General features: G+C 57.8%; 1 pseudogene; it reads right to left on the bottom strand.

The window, feature by feature from the left end:
- Positions 1–7571: 7571 nt before the first annotated feature.
- On the bottom strand, positions 7572–12674 carry LOC101178091 (annotated as a pseudogene).
- Positions 12675–13430: the final 756 nt, after the last annotated feature.

Here is a 13430-nt window from a genome sequence, read left to right as displayed (position 1 = left end):
GGATGGGCTCCCATGGCTGGGTCCTGGCACTGCCTGCCTCTCAGAGGGTGGGTGACACACTGTCCTCACCCGGGACAGCAGGTCTGGTCACCAGCTTTCCTGTTTGTCCCTGCAAACCTCAACTTGCAGGAGACAGTGTGATGCCAGGGCATGAGCCAGCACTAGCTCAGCAATAGGGACACTCCCTGGCGAACTGAAGGAATAGGTCGAGATGAGAATTCATAACTGAATCGTGGGAGGGAGGCCTGGTCCTAGGTAGACCACACCTCTCCTGAAAAACCATCAAGTCAAAGGCTGGAGACTTCCAGAATCCTCAGGCTCCCATCCTCCCTGGGGCTGCCCCAGAGCCTGTTTCTCCAGAGTGTTCTGTCCCAAGTTGACAGACAGCGTGTATAAAGGCATTCTCCGTAGATGTGGGGCCAAGTGTGGTCACACTTCCTGGACGTCGAGAAGGTGAAGGCAGAGAACTGGTGGAAATACGAGGTATGACCCTTCCGAAGTCAGCCAGAGCAGGACAAACAGGCAAGGCTGTGTTGGGAGCCCAAGCCTCCAGCTGGAGGGAACGCAGAGCCTGGGTTGAAGGTGGAGGGGGCGTGGTCAGATGGACATCCTGGGCAGAGACGGTGATGCCAGCACCAAAGGTGAGCTGAGCTCCAGGACTAGTTGGATTGTAAGGAACCAAGCCAGAGGAGGAGCTTTCTGCAGAAGGAAACCAACCAACCTTCCTTCCTTCCTTCCTTAAGGGCTGCCTGTGGACGACTGCCGTGTGGGGCAGCGAGTCTTCTCTCTGTTCAGAGGCTGCTTCCTCTTCTTGGCCCTGCGCTGGAGGTCACGAAGATGAAGGGAAAGAGGTCCCCCCGGGAACTTTCACCAGATCAACCTGGATGTCAGCCATACACTACGAAACCACATGGTGTTCTGGCCACAATACAGTGTCAAGTAAGGCTTGCAGGGCTGGAGAGTTCCTGGGGAGATGGGGTGAACCAGAGGGATGGGAGCTTCACCAGAGCAGAGGCAGGGGTCACCCAGGAGGGGTGACAGAGCCACCAAAAGCTTTCCAGGCCCAGGGAGCAGCTAGCACAATGGACTGAGTGCCTTCCTGGCTGCAAGCCCTGGGCCTGGCTGGGATATGTGGGGCCAGAGCCCAAGTGGCTCCCGAGCAGACCGAGAGCAATGAACAAAATCATGAGAAATGGTGGAAAGTTCGGTGACCTACGGGAGGGCGGCAGGATGAGGGGCTCGGGAGCCTTCCCAAGCAACACTGACAACACCAAATGCCAGGACGATGTGGGGCCCCGGGGACCCTTGTCCCTGCCAGGTGGGAATGCGACAGGGCACAGCCCCTTTGGGAGCCCGTTGGGCGGCTCTTCACGAAACTCAGTGGACTCGCGCCACATGTCCCAGAAGAGTCTCAGAGACTGATCCCACTGATTTGAAAACTGATGGCCATGTAAAACCTGCATGCCACGTCCACAGCTTGATTCACGGTCACTCACAGTTGAAGGCCACCAAGACAATCTTCAACACGGGAATAGTAAAATCCACTTTTACCAAAACATTTCATAAAACTCAGTGACCCTGAAGAGCTCACTGCTTATTCTGCATGTCATCTGGACCTGGAATTGGATTCTTTGTTGGAACACGGTAGAACAAAGCAGCATCCGTGTGAACTCAAGCCCTCTTTTCTCTCTTTTCTAGGCTGCAGCATGTCTTTCTTGTCCTGGTGGCGTATTCTGCATCTAATCCCGTGAGTATTCCCAGGCAACAATATTCCCGGGTCACATTCCCATATTCATAGGCATGGGTGTCTTGGGTCGGGGGGTGCCATTGCTTCTTTAAAATTCAGTATCTGACACCTACGAAGACGCAGCGGGTAGGACTCAAGCTCGCTGCTGGCTTGAACATTCAAGCAAGGCAGAGAGGGAGGGTCTCAGAGGGGTCATGCTGAGATGGAGAGGGCTCAGGCACAGACTCCTGGTCTAACCTGAGCCTGACCCCCAATCTCAGAACAAGAAATGACACCCTCCTCCTGGGCTTGCCCCAAGGCCCAGGAGCTGGACAGTGTCCCAGAATGGTCCTCCCAGGAGGCATTTTTGACAAGTTCCCAAAGTACTTGATGGACGTCGCTCTTGTCACGAAATGAGTGTGGATCCCGCGGAAGCTGTTTCTTCATTGGAAAACTGGCAGGGATCCAATATCCCCTCCGCCCAAACCCCACTGGAGCACAGCAGACAGGGAGGGGGTTCCCGAAGTGCCTGCTCCCACTGTGCCCCAGTTTCCAGATCACTCCTGGAGGGACAGCCACTGAGCTGGCTCCATGGGCTGCACACACAGGGTCTGGACCCAGCCTCCCTCTCATACCTGGCAGGCAGCCTCTGGGTCTTCCCAGGACCCTGTATGCAGTGGGCCCCCAGCCCGCCCTGTTGGCCAGCCTAGCTCACAGATGCTGTCCCAAGCCTGGCACGGTGGCCTCCCTGGCCTGGCATCTGAGGAGGAGGGACATCCATGGTCCTCTCCTATGTCGTCTCGAGCCACGTGAGCTTGGACGCTCGCTACAGGAGTCTCTCTGGACTCCTTGTCAACTGAGACGTGCATGACCTGCTCAGTCCTGACACCCAGTGTCAGGAGAGGGGTGAAGAGGCTGCACCCCAAATCCCCCAGGGCCTGTGGCAGGCCTCCCCAATGACATCAGTCCTCTCAGGTGACCTCAGCGCTCCCAGGTGACATGCTTCCATGGTGACTCTGGCTCTTGCAGGAGCTGGGCTACTGCAGGGCCATGAGGCGCATTGCTGCCACTCTCCTCTATCTGCCCGGAAAAGACATCTTCTGAGTGCTGGCCCAGCTGCTGGCTGGTGAGAGGCACTCCTCACAGGGTAGGTGGACAGCTGCCCACGGGGACTCACACAGCCAGGCCTGGGGACGGTCACCCTGGCTAGGTTATCCCAGCTTCCAGGCAAGGAGACTTCCTTGTGTCCCCAGCTCATTTGGAGCCTCTAGGATGTTGCCTGCTGTGGGTCATGCAGGAGCCTGGGACTGGATAGGGACCCCCACACCCTGAGTTAGATGCCTCTCATCCCCATCAGCAGAGGGCATCGCAGCCTCCCTGCGGCTGCCTTCTGTATCCCGGAGCCTCAGTCCTCCAGCCCCGACTTTGCGCAGGCGACGCTTACCTCCCTGAGGGTCCTCCTGCCTCCTGGTGGCTGCCTGTGCTCCTAGCCGTCCTCGCCACCCTTGGACAGGCAGATGAAACCCAGACAGTAATGCTTCCTCATCGCATGTCCCCTAGCCTGACTCCACGAATGTCCAGAAGACAGTAATGCACCCCCAGCACCCACCCCGCTCACCCTGCTGGCCCCTGCCTGCCACGTTCCTCCCTCTCGGCCTCCACGGCAGACCTCTCCTCCTAATACCTCAGCTCAGGGCCCCACTGGGCAGCTCCTCCCGCCAGGATCCAGGGGACATTCCTGCCCCTCCCCGCCCTGGGCCAAGGCTGCATGCTGGAGTGGCCAAATGGGAGGGTGGGAGGCCTGGGGGTCTGAGGACCCCTGCCAGTACCAGCTCTTCCAGCTGACGGATCCACATCTTGGGAGCAGGCTTTGATTTTGTGATAGGTTGCGGGCTCTCAGGATTCTGCGATTCAAATTGTGCCAGGCTCCAGAGACTCTAAGCCCACCTGGGACATGTGCTATGCACATCATCCCCGAAGCTTATGAGGACTTGGTGAGGAGACGGTCCCCTCGGCTCTTCCCCAGAGGCTTGGGGATCAAGGGTAGAGGGAGGTTCTGGCTCCTCCTCATGGCGGGGTAGGAGGTCGAGTCCCAGCAGGGGCCAGACCTGGGATATGGAGTTCTCTGTGGGATTGTAGTTGGGTTTCCTTTTTCTGCTCTGGAGCAGGCAGAGGCTCTGGGACGGGGACTGGGCTCTGGCTGAGATGGGCTAAGGGAAGTGTGTCCACCGAAGGTCCATGCGGGGGGCAGGTGTGGCGGGGCTCCCTGGGGACCGCCCAGTGTTCTGCCCCTCAGGGAAGGGCTGCAGAGGGGCCTGAAATAGGGATGTTTTGGCGGCAGCCCAAGGGGCCCTGAGGGCCTCTGCTCCTCCCATCAGGACAAGGATGAGCTGCCTGCCCAGAATTCCATGTTTACACTGGCTCCTCTGGTGCTTTAAATGGGGGTAATAAGGCACTGGAAGCTCCCAGCCCAGGGACCCTCCTGCCCCGCGCTGCCTGGCTCCCCCAGCCCAGGGGTCCGGCTTCCCCAGGAGGACCTGGCTCACCCCCACCCAGCAGGAGGCACAGGCGGGTCCCCACAGGGTGCACAAGCCAGGCAACACCCGAGAGGGGGCATCCCACAGCAGAGGCCAGGGCCAGTTCTAAACTCGGAAGAGCCCAGGGAACTCCAAGGCCCTGGGGAGCCCCTCCCTCCAGGAGCCACATCCCTGCTGAGATGAGTCCCCTCCGTGGGGAGCTGCAAGATCTCTTCTGACCCAGCCTCACGGTGGCAGCTCATCCCATGGGGAGGGCTTCCTGGCACTCCAGGGGACTGAAACCACAGTGGGCCCTGCTTAGGCCACCAGCTCCCAGCCTGGAAGGGCCAGGTCCTCTCACACCTGCTGTCCCCACAGATCCCCTTCGGGTTCAGCCTGAAGATGAAGGATGCAGTAATGGCAATGGCGCCCATGGCCTTCAAGGTTCACAGAAGCAAGTCCCCCTGTGTCTGAGGTTTCCTGGGGACCTTACGGGACAGAGCCTGGCTGGCCTGAGGCCACTGTCCCCATGACCTTCTGCTTTCATCAGAAGGGATGGCCAGGCCTGGCCTGTAGGACTGGGCAGGGCATAGTGAGTTCTCCCAGACCCTGAGCCCACCCTTGAAATGAGTGATCCATGTGAAAGGTGGGAGTGTGGTGGGCACCTCCCTGCCCGGGCCTCCCCAGGCCATGGCCTCCTGTGCACAGCTGGACCCCAGGGGTGGCCACAGAAGGACCCAGTGCTGCCCAGTGGGAGATGGCATTGTTGGAAATGGGGTGTGGACACCAACCCCTCCCAGGAACCCCTCCCGGCCTGATGCCCTTCTTGTCCTTTGAGTGACCATGAACCTGTCCCAGTCCAGCCTGTGGGAGGGAGTTCTTTCAGGACCAGTTCTCCCAGGCCTGGGCCCTGGAGGATGCCACAGTGCTCAGGCACTCTGAGGCCTTTGTGGGGGAACTGATGAGCCAGTGCTGGGACCTGCCACCCCCTGGTGGGCTCCAGCACCAGGTCCCCTCCAAAGTCATCCTCTGGAGCATTCGATAGTGGAGAGGGCCCCAGCCCCACCAGCCCTACTACCTGGCCCTTCCTCCTGCACCTCTTTTTCTGCCTTTTCCTCCTCTACACTAAGCAGCTTCTGGGCAGGTGCTGAGCGCATATGTACTGGACATGCTGCTCAGACAGGCAGGGGCTAGAGAAAGACCCCTCAATGCCCCCTATGCTTTTTACATCCTCCCTCCTGAGAGGATGCTCAGGACCTCTCACCTGAGAGGTGCGAGCTCCCTGAACCACCATCCCAACATCAACAGATGCCGAGAGGAGCAGGGGCCGCTCACTCCAGAGTGCCCCTCCAAGGATGTCAGGGCAATAAGCCTTGAGCCAGGGGAACAAGAGAATCAGTGTCACTGACCCAGAGGATTCGGGGAGAGGACACGGGTAGGAGCCCTGGCCAGAGCCAGATCCAAGAGTTCAGCCAGGTGTGGGAATGGTCCAGTCCAGGCATGGCGTGGATGGTCCTGGAGGGCAAAGGGGGCCCCGTGCCTGGGACCATCTCACCCACTGTGGAGACAGTGTCTCGTGTGAGGTGGCAAGGGGGCTAGGTGACAGCCAAGGCCTCTCCCACCTGGTTCTGAATCAGGGCTGCTACCCAGGCCTCACAGCCCTGGGATGAGGAGGTGAAGGAGGAAGTCTGGAGCCAGCCTGAATCCTAAGCCACTGCCCCAGGAGTGACATGAGGTGCCCCAATGGCTCCCCTTGCCCTGAGGGATCCACACACCCCTTGCTCTGTGATCAGCAGCCTGCAGGGGTGTCCTCAGAGTCAGACTCAAGAAGCCACGCAGGAATGCCAAGGACACCAGAAACTCAGGTCTGTGGGGCCCAGCCTTGTGAGGACTTAATGGACTTGGGGGAGAAGCTGACCACTCGCATCTGCTATTTTTTCAGCCAAACCCGATCGAGAGTCCTTGGTATCCAGGCCTCTGTGAGCATAGCCCCTCTGCAAGGGAGATGGGCTGGCCCGCCGCTGCCTACCAGCTTAGCCCCAGGGGCCCATGCAGCCAGCCCCTTACCCCGGAATGCAAGCCTGGTCCTCTCCCACACTGACCTGGCTGGCAGTCTCCAAGACTGAGGCCCAGGGGCACGAAGGAGCTTCCAGAAAGCTCAGGACAGCAGGTTGCTCTCTGGGGATCCTGAGGATTCAGAATGGACCCATGCATTTTCTGAACTCCCTCCCGAAGCTGCCCAGAGACTTGGCTGTCAGAGATCCGTGCTTCCGTTTGTAAAATTTTGAACAGGGATGCTGTGCTCTGTCCCTTCCACATCCACCCTACACAGCCCCAGGACCATCAGTGGGGCCCAGCCCTGCAACCCCATCTTGGCCACAACACTAGGCCCTGCTGGGCCCCGTGAAAACTGAGAGGCAGGTCCAGAGATAAGTCCCTTGCATGGGGGCACTTGCATTGGACCCCTCTTGGTGGGCAATGACTAGCATGGCATGGAAGGAGCCAGGGCAGCTCCCAGCCAGTTGCTCTGCAGCCCCAGATGGCTCCTGGGCATTATGAAGTCCTTCTCAACAGGGAAGCTGGTCCCTTTCAGGCTGCCAGAGAGAGGGGTGAACGTGGTGTCCTCCCAGCCCTGGCCAGCCAGGAGCATGCCCTATGGCCTCTGATTTGACTTGTTGGACAGAGTCCCCTCCCAGGGCACAAGTCCTAGGTCCAGATGGGCCCGGCCTCAACCCCAGCTCTACTTGGTAGGGGAAGGCACCAGGGGTGCCATGGGCCTTTAGTTGCAGCACGGATGGCCACGCAGGGGACATGGCACACCTCACCCGGTTGTTGTACCATTTCAGGTCAGAGAACCCCGGCAAGAACTTGCTGCAGGAACACGAGGTGCTAAGCCTGTGCGGGAGCAGGACATCAACGGCTCTTCAAGAGCATCCATGGCTACAGTGACTGTGGCCTCTTCTCAGCCTCGTCTGTGCCGGGCAGGTGATCTATGACTCCAAGCTGGGACTGGCAGGTGATGGTGGCCCCAGCATCTCAGCCACGCTGCCAACATGCTGTCGGGAGGCTTTGAGGCCATGCCCGGTATGCTGCCCACCTCCTTGAGACCCCTTCCTGACACTTTCCAGCCAGTGCTACAGCCGCAGCACGTGCCACCACTGAATACCTTTCAGCAGCCGGTGCAGGCTTCAGACGGCAGGCGTGCCCGACAGCCATGGCCTCAGCAGCTCTTTCATGGCAACCAGGACAGTCAGGGCAGTGATGGTGATGACGCCTAGGACGACAAGTGGGATGGCAGCTCCATGACGGTGGATGAGCCTAGTGGCGGTTCACACCTGGTCCTCAGTGGCTCCCTGGGCCCCCGTGGTGGCAACAGCTTGGCCACCATGAGGCGCAGTCTCAACCGCTTCCCCACCTGTCAAGTCAGGCAGGGAGGTCTTGTGCTTGGCGAGGCGCTGGGCTCCGTGAAGGATGGGGACAAGGTGTGCGTGGCTCTGTGGCTCTATGGCCTCAAGTGGCAGGAGAACCCCTACTCCTTCCAGTGCACTACCAGCAACACCGCTCAGTAGAACAAGTTCAAGGGCATGAATAGCGTCCTCTCCTGCAAGCTGGTGACTGTGCACAGGCAGGTCCCAGTGCATGACGCAACAAGCACTTGGACCGGCTGGATGCGTGTCTGCTGACATTCCTGGCTATGTCTGTGCCCCACCTACCTGAGAAGTGGGCCACGGGCTGCTTCCAGGAGGACTTCATCTCCAAGCACAGGAAGAGCACGATCTGCGGGATGAGCTACACGGCCCGCCGCCCAGTGCTGGCGCAGTGCCACGTCCTGCAGCACTTCCTGATGTGCCTCAGCGGCACCAAGAGAAGGCCTGGAAACAAGGCAAGAAGGCCTTCTGTATGGCGCAGCACCTCTTGAGGAAAGAAAATAAGAAAACTGCCTCTGATCCAAGCAGAGCAGGTCAGCGAGAAGGTGGGCATCACTTGGGCGAGTGGATGTGGGTATCGAAGATGAACACTGGATACATGGCCTGGTCATGGGAGGTGGGTGGTGCGAGAAAGGTGACGTGGTGGGTGCCAGCTCGTTCCTGACACTGAGCACTCCACCACCACCGCCCTCGACCTGCAGGAGGTGGAGAGCATGATTGACAGCTTCATAGGCTTTCTCAAGAAGGTGGATGACGGTGCTGCTGCTCAGCCACAGGGCACGGAGTTCACAGCAAGCAGGTGGGGGGCTTTGAGAAGCAGCATCAGCAGGGGCCAGCCCTCCCGTGGCCTCAGCCAGGCTTTGGAGTGGGCCCAGCAGGCCTTCTGGGTGGGCCTGAACCAGCCCATCACCTTCACCAGAGGTGCCTACGATACCATCATCAAGCTCTTCCCAGACTGGCCCAGGCAGGACCTGGATTCTGTCTCGGACCTGTTACTGCTGTCCAAGTGGCAACGCATCAAATTCCCAGACATCCTCCACTTTCACAGAGGAGCTCTTACCAAAGTCACGGGGAGCAGAAGATTCGTGGGAGGAGGAATGATGGAGGTGCGGGGGCTGATGGCGTTCAGGAGCGCGGGACACGAGTTCTTTGGCCACTTTGGCTGAAATTCACCATCTCCATCCAATTCGAGGGAGAGATTTGAGATCACAGATGCAGCAATTTTTACGAGTGCAATATATTTTTTTCCAAAAATCAATCTAGAATTTGGAAGCAGCTCTTTATAAAGATGAGAGTGTTGAGTGACTGGATGTTGGATTGGGGACTTTTTCCAGTTCAAGGATAATTTCTACAGCAGAATAAAAACTGCTATCAAAGAGCCATGGCCAACTATTTGTGGTAGTACAAAGATGGTTTTGTGTTCAACTGAGGCCAGTTTAGAATAGAGAATTATGTGGGAAATAAACAGAGAACATGGTGATGGAACCACGTGCTGTAACTTCGTAGGCATCCATACTATGGAAGTTCCTTCCTTCTCTCCTTCCTGCTGCCTGTGCCTCCTCCCAGCATCGGGCATCCCCACGTCCTGGGCCTGTGCCGGGAGAGATATAAAGGACACCATTGGCTATAGGCTGGAGGACTGGCACGGTCAGGGGAGCCCGTGAAGTCAGAGTGGCCCTTGAGGACCAGTCCTGGGATGACTGGGTCCAACTGACCAGGCCCCTGCTGACCAGGGCCCCATGGACTGGGCCTCTGCCATGACCTGGCCCTCACTGAATGGGCCCTGATGATCAGATCCCCACTGAAGAGTCCCCCCTGATGAGGCCCCACTGACCAGGCCTTACTGACTGGGCTCCCCCTGACTAGGCCCCGGCTGACCAGGTTGTCACTGATCAGGCCCCACTGACAGCTGCTCCACCCCCCAGCCAAGCCAGGCCCCCACTGATTGGGTCCAGTGATCAGTCAGCCAGTGGCCAGAGCTGCACCGACCAGGTCCCCGCCGCTCAGTTACTTATTAACCAAGCTCCTGAAAACCAGGTTCGCACTGACCGGGCACAAGACCCCACTGACTAGGTCTTTGTGACACGCCCTCACTGCCCGGACTCCACTAACTAGGCCTCATGAATGAGACTTTCACTGATAATGTCTTTGCTAGTCATGCCTCCACTGTCCGGGCTGCTAGTCATCATGTCCCCTTGGGCCACGTCCCTCCTGCCTGAACAGGCCCACACTTGAACAGGCCCCCAGTGTCTATTCCCCGCGCTGACTAGGCCCTCACATCCAAGTCCCACTGACCGGATATCCTGGCCAGGTTTTCACCGACTAGGTCCCACTGCCAGACTCTAAGAACTAGGCCCCACTGGCCAGGCCCCCTCTGACCAGGTTTCTGCTGCCAAGAACCTGCTGAAAGGTGTTCGCTGACTAGGTCAGTCCTAACCAGATCATCCATGATCAGGTCCCCACTGATCGTGTTTCCACTGACCAGGCCCAAAAGGACTAGGCCCCAGTGACCAGGCCCATCACTGAGCAGCTGCTGCTGACAAGGTCCCCATGGAACAGGCCCCCACTGTCAGGCCCCCACTGACTAGGCCACAATGACTATGTCTCAGCTGACCAGGCCCTGATGATTAGGTTCAATGGGCAAAACCTTCGTTGACCAGGTCCCACTGGCCAGGTCGCCACCGACCAGGTCCCCATAGATGAGACCCTGAGTTACCAGGACCCCACTGACCAGACCTCTACAGACTAGGCCCCAATAACCAAGACCCACTGACCAGGCCTTCACTCACTGGGCTCCAACTGATGAGATTCTGACTGACCAGGCCCTTAATGACCAGACTAGGTCATTTATTGACTAGGCCCCACTACCCAGGACCCCAATTACCAAGCCCCCACTAACCAGGTCCCAAGTCACCAGACCCCCATTAACTGTCCCAACTGACAAGGCCCCCAGTGCCGAGGCTTCCACTGACCACGTCCACACTGACCAGGCCTCAAGAGATGAGGCCTGACTTACCAAGAACCCACTGACCAGAGAGACCTCCACTGACTGGGCCCAACTGACAAGGGCCCCACCGACAGGGACCAACTAACAAGGTTCCAACTGACCATGTTTTTACTGACCAGACTTTACTGAATAGGCCTCACAGCTCAGTATCCAGTGACCAGACCCTCACTGACTAGGTCTCACTGTAAGGCCTCAAGTGACCAGGCCTCACTATCCAAGACACACTCATGAGGCTTCCACTGCCAGGCCCCCACTGACTGGGCCCAACTGATGAGGCCCTCACTGTCCAGGTCCTTAACTGATGAGGTTCCAATGACCAGGTCCTTAGTGACCAGACCTTTACTGACCAGCCCCTCCCCCCCCCAGTCCTAGTGACCAGACCTTTACTGACCAGCCCCTACTAACCAGGACCCCACTGAACAGGTCCCTCACTGACCAGGTTCCACAGGCAGGCCTCCAGTGACCAGGCCTCACTATCCAGAACCCACGGATGAGGCTTTCACTGCCAGGCTGACTGGGCCCAACTGATAAGATTCCAACTGACCACTTCCTTCACTGATGAGGCCCCAACTGACCATGTCCTTAACTGACAAGGTTCCACCTGCCCAAGTCCTTCACTGATGAGGTCCCAACTGACCAGGTCCTTAACTGACGAGGTTCTGACTGGCCAGGGCTTTAATAACCAGATCTTTACTGACCCATTAACCAGGACCCCAATGACCCAGAACTTTACTGACCAGGCCCCACTAGCCAGGACCCCAATGATCAGGCCCCACTGACCAGGCCTCAATTGACGAAGCCTCAACTTACCAGGACCCCAGACCACCACTGACTAGACCCCACTAGCCAGGACCCCCTGATGAGGCCTCCACTTCTAGGCCACCACTGACTGGCCATACTGACAAAACCCCCAATCAGACCTCCAGTGACCAGGCCTCACTGTCCAGGACCCATGGATGAGGCTTCCACTGCCAGGCCCCCACTGACTGGGCCCAATTGACAAGGCCCCCTCTGTCAACGTCTCCACTGACTGGGCCTTAAATGACGAGGTTCTGACTGACCAGGTCCTTACTGAACAGACCTTTACTGACCAGGCCCCACTAATGAGGACTCCAAAGGCCAGGCCCCCACTGACTGGGCCTCAACTAATGAGGCCCCCACTGACAAGACCACAGTTGATTATGCTCCCAGTGGCCACGTTTCACTGACTAGGCCCCACTGACAAGTCCCTCACTCACCAGGTCCCCATTGACCAGGCCCCAACTGATGAGGCCTCAACTTACTAGGACCCCACTGACCAGACCTCCACTGAGTAGGCCCCACTAGCCAGGCCCCACTGATAGGCCCCCCAATTCCAGACCCCACTGCCAAGCTCCCCACTGACCAGGTCCCTCCACTGACTGATGAGGTTCCCACTGACCAGGTCCTTAATGACCAGACCTTTACTGGCTAGGCCCCACTACCCAGGACCCCAGTAGCCAGGTCCCCACTGACCAGGTCCCTACTGAACAGACCCCCACTGACTGGGCCACCACTGCCAGATTTCCACTGACTGGGGCTCAGTGAGCAGGTTTCCACCGACCAGGACCCCAGTAACCAGGTCACACTCGCCAGGCCCCCACTGACCAGATGTCAGCTGACCAGGCCCATGCTGACCAGGACACACTGGTGTAGCACCAAGTGACCAGGCCCTCTTACCAGTCCCCTCTGACCAGGCCCCCTCAGACCAGGTCCTCACTGACCAGGCACCTGCTCACCAGGCTTCCTCTGACTAGGTCTCCAATGATTGTGTCCCCATTGACCAGGCCCCCACTGACCAGGTGCTATTGACCAGGCTGCTGCTGACCAGGTCAGCACCGACCAGACCCCCACTCACAAGGACCTATTCACCAGGCCCTGCTGACCAGGTCCCACATGACCAGGTCCCACATGACTCCACTGAATAGGTTCCACTGATGTGGCCCCAATAACTCAGCTATATTAGTGTGTTCTTGCATTGCCATAAAAAAAACCTGAGACTGGGAAATTTATAAAGAAAAGAGGTTTAATTGGCTCATGGTTCTAAAGGCTGTACAGGAAGCACGATGCTGGTATCTATTCGGCTTCTGGAGAGGCCTCAGGAAACTTTCAATCATGGTGGAAGGTGAAAAAAGGTAGCAGGCAAGTCTTTATTTATTTATTTTTTGAGATGGAGTCTCGCTCTGTTGCCCAGGCTGGAGTGCAGTGGCGCAATCTCGGCTCACTGCAAGCTCCGCCTCCCAGGTTCACGCCATTCTCCTGCCTCAGCCTCCCAAGTAGCTGGGACTACAGGCGCCCGCCACCGTGCTCGGCTAATTTTTTGTATTTTTAGTAGAGACAGGGTTTCACCGTGTTAGCCAGGATAGTCTCGATCTCCTGACCTCGTGATCCGCCCACCTCAGCCTCCTAAAGTGCTGGGATTACAAGTGTGAGCCGCCGCGCCCAGCCATAGGCATGTCTTACATGGCTGGAGCAGGAGGAAGTGTGGGGTGGAGGTGCTACACACTTTTAAACAACCAGATGTCATGCAAACTCTATCACAAGAACAGCACTAAAGGGATAGTGCTAAACCATTAATGAGAAACCGCCCCATGATCCGATCACTTTCCACTAGGCCCTACCTCCAACACTGGGGATTCCAATTCAACATGAGATTTGGGTGGGGACACAGATTCAAACCATACTGTTCCACCTCTGGTCTCTCCCAAATCTCATGTCCTTCTCATATTTCAAAA

The sequence above is a fragment of the Nomascus leucogenys genome, chromosome 10, assembly GCF_006542625.1.
Source record: "Nomascus leucogenys isolate Asia chromosome 10, Asia_NLE_v1, whole genome shotgun sequence".
In the NCBI taxonomy this organism is placed as follows: Eukaryota; Metazoa; Chordata; class Mammalia; order Primates; family Hylobatidae; genus Nomascus; species Nomascus leucogenys.
This window is presented reverse-complemented; position numbering and strand designations above follow the sequence as displayed.